Source organism: Leiobunum rupestre, chromosome 1 (genome assembly GCF_980474605.1).
Source record: "Leiobunum rupestre chromosome 1, qqLeiRupe1.1.hap1, whole genome shotgun sequence".
Classification (NCBI taxonomy): Eukaryota; Metazoa; Arthropoda; class Arachnida; order Opiliones; family Sclerosomatidae; genus Leiobunum; species Leiobunum rupestre.
Window position 1 is genome coordinate 40,854,725 of NC_143384.1, and position 7,976 is coordinate 40,862,700.

Sequence of the window (7,976 nt, forward strand, 5' to 3'; positions counted from 1 at the left end):
AGCGGTCAGGCCCAGTTTCAGCAAGGCAAGACGTTTGGCGGTTATCTTCCAAAATTGTGGTTCTTTCGCCCTAGCATTCAATTTCAGCCAAATTTCCGTCGGCAAAGAGCCGCAGTGAACGAAAAACGTCGAGCTTTGGCACCAGCTTACCGAATCTTCGTAAACACTCATGGCGTTTAACTCTAAAACAATCTAAGAATTGTAAAATCGTAAGCAATCCACCGATCTTCTCTCCCGAACAGTCAAACTGAAACTAAAATTTAAGACCAGTGTTGCCAATGTTTGGAAGTCGAAATACCATTGCTGAATAGTAAATTCCCCACAAATTACCACATCTCTAATTAGCCCAAAGAAAACTCAACGGAAAACATGCCATAATTTTGGGAAAATGAACTATTTATTTATTGAAATAACAATTTTTAAACGTTTTGGTTATTATGCTTATGCATTGATTGTAGTACTAAGAGGCGCCTCCTTTATATTATTTATAAAATCCCAAGATTCACGAAAATACACTGCTCTAGATAATTTTGGGCTTTCTATTGATAGTCAAATTAAAGACATGAAAATTCCCACAAAATCAACGCTTTAGAAAAAATTACCTTAATCCCACAGAGCCAAAATGTATCCCAAAATTCCCACAATATGGTTAATTTCCCACAATCTGGCAACACTGCTGAGGACGGTCTACCTGGTTGGGAGTAGGGATTCTAGGAAAGTAACAGCACCACCCCTACCAGTCGTGGTTAAACGCGGCTGATTGTCGTTGGTCCGAGTATATGTAGACCGTGTAGAGACTCTAAAAACGAGGAGCGGGGAAATTTTTATCTGGACATTTCTGACTATTGCTGAGCGAAAACTATCGCTACTCCCCCTTTGGTTTACATTGAAACCTAGATAGGTAGCGGCTAAAGCAGACGCTATTAGTTTTTCCACATCGTTATTCGTAGATTTGACTTTATAAATAGTAATACGTGCTTTTAAATGTAACTTTGGCAACATTTTGATAAGTTTATTTAAGAAAAAACGTTCTTATGACTTTTTAAAATGTCTGTAGCAAACGCTAGATATTAGGCGCAACCTCGGAGAAGCTGGCGCCGTTACGCCACCTATAGACTCGTTTCGGTCGCGAATAGTGCTGCCATTGTTATCCGAAATGAAGTGGACTCAACATTCATCTACGTTCACCAGTAGCGTAGCCAGGTTGTTGGTTCTAATAATATACAAGAAAGTGAGGAGAAATTGGGACTCTCATTGTTTGTGCAATACTACCGGTCGTTCTTAATTTCTTTATGTCGTCGTCTACCCTAATCAGTAGCGTAGTCAGGTTTTTGGTTCGGGGAGAGGGGTCACACAATTGAAATTAAATAATTGTACGAACAATAATACGTTTCGGGGGGTAAGTGCCCCCTGGTTGGCTTTCCCACTGTCCCTACTTTATAAAAATGATAAAAAATACCAATGTTTTCTTTATACGACCTAACGGACTTCTTCGGTGACGGTCCGACGTTAGGAAAGTATCCAAAGAGTGCACTTCTGTAAAGCCCGCTTTTATTTAGCCGCCCGCCTCCAGACTTTCGGTTCATTTGACTATTCCCATTACAGCAAAGATTTAGCAACGAGAGAGTTTTTTCCGTAAAATATACCGAAGGGGATAGCAACCGTAGCTTTTCCTAGACCAACAATGTATTTCGAAGTTATAAAGCTCGACTAAAATTTCGGGTGTATATATTTCAATTCACAAGCGTAGGCCGTTACATTACAGGTAGTTAATAAATCTTTTAAAGTTGTTGCTGTCCCTCTTTTATATTTTTCATAGTATATAGCTCTTCAGTCGCCAACGTTTTGGCAGTACGTTCATAGACTAACTTATTAAAAATTAGGTTTAATTCCCGGACTTTTCTGTGACACGTCACTAACGTTGTAGGGAGCTATTGCCTCGGGTGGCATGTAACCCGGCCACCCGAATGAAAAGGCAATAAAAGTCGCTAGATGACTTGGGCCTAGGGTAGTGCTGTTTATTATTATAGAAGATAAAGACGAGGAATAGCAACTTGGCGTAATTACTATAAAGCGGAAATACGTCGTGCAAACCTTTAGCACAAAAGTCTCGAGATACATTTTTAAGCCTTGTCAAAGCTTGAGTCGCTAATTATCCATTATATTTCCTATGAAATTACTATACATTTCTACAGGCGCCAGTTATCCACGAAGCTTACTCTTAAATTGTTCTACCACAAAACGGGTCCCCTGCCATGCAGTACGGCTATGTCAGCCCCCATAAATATATGCGCCTTAAATAATAATGGTTCAAAAGGCTGCGCACTACGACGCGTAATCTATTGAATCTTAGCATTTAATTATCTAATTTCTGTTTAAATATTAAGATATTATTGCGTATAATTAAGAGCAAATAATTAAAGTTGTACCATAAAATAATTTGTTTCATTTACCTTGGACGATTAGGTGAATAAAAATAGGTGATTGCGACCATTGGGTGAAGTATTAATTAATTAATGCGTTTTCTAGGTAAACGATATTTGAGTTAGCTCGACATTTTGGTATAATGTAACAGATTTAATTCTGTCCGGGTGTCGAGTACTTTTGCTGAAGAGCTTGACCAAACAGACGACTGCGTAGCTTACCTTCTGGTGCCGGTAAGGCTGTGTGGGATGATGTCATCGTTACAAAACGCCTTCTCGGCCGCTGGGAAGCTTTACGTAAGAGCCTTTGAGTTCCTCCTAACTTGGATTTCTTTTGGATGTTTGGATTTTCAATTTAAGGTTTACTTTATATATATTTCGTTCATAAGCATGTACTAGTATATGACTTTATCGTTTAAATATAGTATCAATCTACTCGCGAGTTCATGTAAGGTGTATTCCTCGGCAATTTCCTCCCTAGAGCTCGGCGAAACAGATAAATTAACCGCTAAAGTTTTGATTAACCATAAAAATTACGATTAACTGTTTATCCGTGGATATTATCCACGGCTATATAGCAATTTAACATGTAAAATAACCGTTTTTCCCCGGGTAATTTTCGTTTGTGGATAAAAATAAATAAAGTGATTATTTCTTATCCAAACGCCAAGCTCTATTCCTCCCTGTTTTAAAAGGGATTTGTTTTGTATCAAAGAGTAAATAAATTTCTATCTATCTCGACTCAAAATCAGCGGTGAACGTAGAGGGAATTCCAACCAGCGTTGTTAGAACCGGAAAATCAACTGATCGTTTTGAGAAAGAAAATATCATACGCTTGAAAATTGGCCAGAGGGTTTGAATTTCAATGGAATACTAACCTTAAACTCAGGCGCGTAGGATCTAGGAGGGGGGGGGGGTACAGCTTGGATATTGAATTTGGCGCGTCCTTTTCAACGGGATTTTGGCACCCTTTCCAACGTCACAGTCTTACTAATTAAGCTGTGTCTTGTGACGTTAGAGCAACAAATTATATTTTTGAGTTCTTATTGATTTTATTTTATAGAAACATCAATTGTTTATAAAGCAAGTGCTCAAAAAATCAATTCAGCCCGATATCTGACGTATCCTAATAATTACACTGTTGCTTTCACTAGGTCCTAATCTTTCAATTACTTATAATAAAACTTTTAGCTGGATTTTGATTTTTGCAGTGTTGAAATAATTGTACGATCTAAAATTTATCGACATGTACGATAATTATCTTACTTCTGGGGGCTTCTCTATAACGCGTTTTACACAAAAAAAATAATGCCCGTATAGTTCCAAAGTTATAAATTTTTCGCATTTTATTTTTTGAGATACCTGGTTTTGCTGAGTTCGTAACTCATCAGTTCAGTCATCATTCTGTAGTTCGCCGAAACTATTTTAAATATTAATTAGTAATTAATTTGTTTTATTATTGGAAGCATTGGAAAAATTGATTTGACATCGTTTCAATATTAAATTCCTTTAATTAGATTGAATAATAATTAATTATATTAATTTAAGCCAGGAGTTGAATCGCGCTTTTTTTATAAAAACAAACATCAACACTTTTCACTCTTCAAAAAAACCTAGTTTGAACATAAAGATGAAACGAAACTTTGTACAATAGATGAAAAATATAGTTATGCTTTGTGCTGCTTAGTTAGGATAGCGAAACAAACTTATCGAACTACATTTTTACGGCCTTCGATAAGTTGAGCGAGGGCGGATCTAGGAGTGGCTTGAAAAAGATAAATATTTCTCTCTCTAGCGAGAAGACGTTTCGGCGCCTCTAGGCAGAGTGTCAGAATTTATAACCCGGTGTACCTAGTAACAGAGTCCATACCACCGGAGGTCTATCACCATAGTGCCCAACGCCAGCGTCCACCTAGCCCGGACTGGTGACAAATCCAGCATGGGTTGTAGTACCCTACTACTGATGGTCGCACCTTTGACGCAGGTGACTCAACCCAGCAGAAACTGCAGCAATGCAATGGGCGGACCATTTCCCACTTCGCACACAGCAGTGGGATTAATAGTGGATGCTGTAGCAACTTCAGCCAAAACCCTACCTACGTAGGTAAGCAGTCAAACCCTAAAGGGAAACGACGGGCACACAGCAGCCCAAGTAACCCGGCACAGCTGGCCCCGGAGATCCCGGTGGGACCCTAAAAGACCGGGAAACAGGACCGCCGTGCAGGCTACCCAATCCGCCCACCCAGAATAATCGGGCGCCCCTTGGCATTAACAGCAAAGAAGGGGCCAGCCAAGTTCTTCGAAGGGAGCCAGGCGCAATGGACACTCGCCCATGAAATGTTTCCGAAGATTTTTTTCAATTTGTATTTCGACCTGAAATGACTGGAAAGAATTCAATCATCATTTTTATAACGGCGCAAATCGATTGAGTATTTATTGAAGTATAAAATTAACAATAAACAAGCTATTGACAGTTTTATCCTCTCTAAACCACAAGGAAATAACCGTTTGCACCACTTTAACGTTTTTCGTTCCTCTGCGAGTCTCCGTGACATTCAAAAAGGTTTTACACTTTAAACATTTACACTTAAAGAAGCACCTATTATCACGCTCTGGAAATATAATCGCGTAAATTAAAATCCGGCTTTGTCAAGCGCCTTCGGAGTAATTTCAGACTCTTATAATCGCGAAACGGTGACCATTTTCTTTCACACGCTTCCCCAAAAGTTGTAGAACCTGAGCAGGAAACTCCAAGTAATTCTAAAAACAGTTATCTTCCACTATACAAAATATGCCAGTTTATATTCATAAAGATGTTCCAAATTAATGTTATCATTTAGTTGGGCGTATTCAAAAAGGTTGCGTACGAAAAGTATTTGGTTTAAATATTTGTAACTAAGTCTCGGTCAGAAAAACCGTCCGGTTTCCGGTTTTCAAAACTTGCCTTAAAGTATATTTGTGTTCAACTATCCCCGACATGAGTTCTAAATGCAGCTTTACATTCGCACGGATCAACATCTTTTTGCAATAATGCTGGCTCGTGTGATATTTCAGCTGAAAAATGTAGCTTATAAATTCTGAAACAACGTTTCACGCTATTATGTATCTAATTAAATTAACCAATTGCAAATTGAAAAATTTAGAAATTCAATAAATCCAGCAATCGCGTGGTAGCTGTTCAGTTTCATTAGTTGGTCGTTTTTTGCTAGGAGCCATTTACAAATAGCGACTTGGCAGTATCAAAAATACTACAGCCCCGCTCAATTACAAATTAACCATAGACCTTAATTATTTATTTTAACCATAAAATAGCCTAACATTTCACCACTCCCTACCGTAACATTATATTAGTAATAATAGTAATAATCAGCTAATCTAATACCCAAGGCACCGTCTTAGGCCTAAATCAGGTAGCATTTTGTAATGCCGTTAATTTAGGTGACCGGGTTACAATGCGTAGGATGGTGCAGTGATCCAGAGACCAAATTTTGGAATAAATTCAACGAAAGATAATGTGGAACTTTTTTTTTACTTATTATCGTTCAGTACACTGTAAGATTTACTATAATATAAGAACGGAACCACTGTGACCCCTGCTGGCGGTGGAGCTAGCTTCCGTGAAGGATTATCCAAAACTCGCCATCAGATTAGTCAATTTGGACATTTTCAGCTTCTTAGGTATATTCAAACTCTCTGCACCGACGAAATAAGAGTGAAAAAACCTCGGAAAAAACTCATTTTCGGCCATGTTCCGAACTTCCGATCAGGGTATTTCTCAAAACTTATTATACTCCGCGGCTGTATTTTTCACTTAATATAAATTGATTATTCATAATGGTGTTTAAATTTATTATTATTTAAAATTTTAGTTTGAACATTTAATCCAATTTTTATACCGCCATCTAGTAACAAAAAATTAACTAAAATTAATTAAAATTTTAAAATTTATTATTATATACTGCAATAAATAACTAATAAACTAATAATAATAAATTTTAAAATTTTAATGTTAAATGAGTAGTGAAGAAAATAAATATAAATATGGATACCTTTGTGGGCAAAATTTGACCAAAGATTTTGTGTTAAAAATTGGAGGAGCAGTGGACTCTGATTTGAAAGCAGAATGACGTCATTCTGTTGTTCACAGGAGTATTTTTAATACTATTTCAATTAATTTGACAAATTAAGGCCGCACCTCTAACGAGCTCTAAACTGTTTTTTTTTTCAGTTCGAAGAACTGTTTTTGTTATAATTTTAATTATATTTAGTATAAAATTTGTTGATCTTTACGCAAATTCTCAAAAAGTTATTTTTAAAATTTTAATTGAACTAGTGAAAAATAGCCCAAAGCCGCACTAGTTTGGCTAGAAAAGGTAAACGAAATCTAAAACAAAAGAATAGTAAATTTGAGTTATACTAAATGGCAGAACTTCTTTATTTAAACATCATTCTTATTGAATAAAATTTTTATTTGACATACTGTTACAAAAGTATACTTTGCTAATAATAATATTTTCTTAGTTTCGAACGAACTTCAAATCTTTATTTAGAGATATTTTCGTGGGCTGCTGTCGTGTTTTCTCTGTCGTCTTGAAGGTCAAATGACGGTTTTCAGGGATAAAATTTAGGGCTTGAATTGGACTCAGATAAGAAAATTTGGGCTCGAATGGGCCTCGAAAGAGTTAAAATCCATTTCTTATGTACTCGAACACTCGAATGAGTATTGCAAAATTGGGTTCTAAGACTCGGAAGTCCAATTTTCCAAGACTCGGGACCCGACTCGAAATCCAAAAAGTAGGACTCGCACACCCTCAGTGGCGTAGCTGAGAACTCTGAGGCCCCCCGCAAAAATCTCTATGAGGCCCCCCTTTTCATTTTTTTTGGTTAGTGGGGCCCCCCGGAGCTCGAGGCCCCCGCATCGCGGGCCCTGCGGACCATCAGCTACGCCACTGTACACCCTTGCAATATATATAGCCCATCATTCCGAGCCCCACTCCTCATTTCCTGCCCCCCCCCCCCCCTCCCCCCAAGTACGCATTATAACTCGGCCACCAGAAGTAATGGCTTTAAAAGTCGCTCGATGACTTAGGCTAAAGGTGGTGTCTTGGGAATTAGCCTAGCTGATTATTATTAAGTTCTAAAACGAGGTCCCAAGCTTAACGGCTCATATCCTTTGATCTACTTGTCCTACTTTGTTGATCTGGCGCTCGGTGGATCGAGTATACCCCATTCGACATTTCGTTATAAAGGGTCAAACCTGAAACTCAAACCAGAACTGAGATGAACATGGCCGCCATTTTTCCAACGCGTGTAACTCGAAATCAAAAAAACTGAATGATACAATTGAAGCATCAAACTAATTTTAGGTGCACAAAAGGTCATAGGTAAAATGTCCAAATGGTCCTAGTCGTTACTACGCCGCCAAAATATTAATTTACTTCCTTAACATTTTTACCATGTTCATAACTCCCATGAAAAAGAGTGAAGATAATATCTTGAACTGAGAGGACGTTTTCGCCAATACTACCGTCAACGATTTGCTTCAGTTTATTT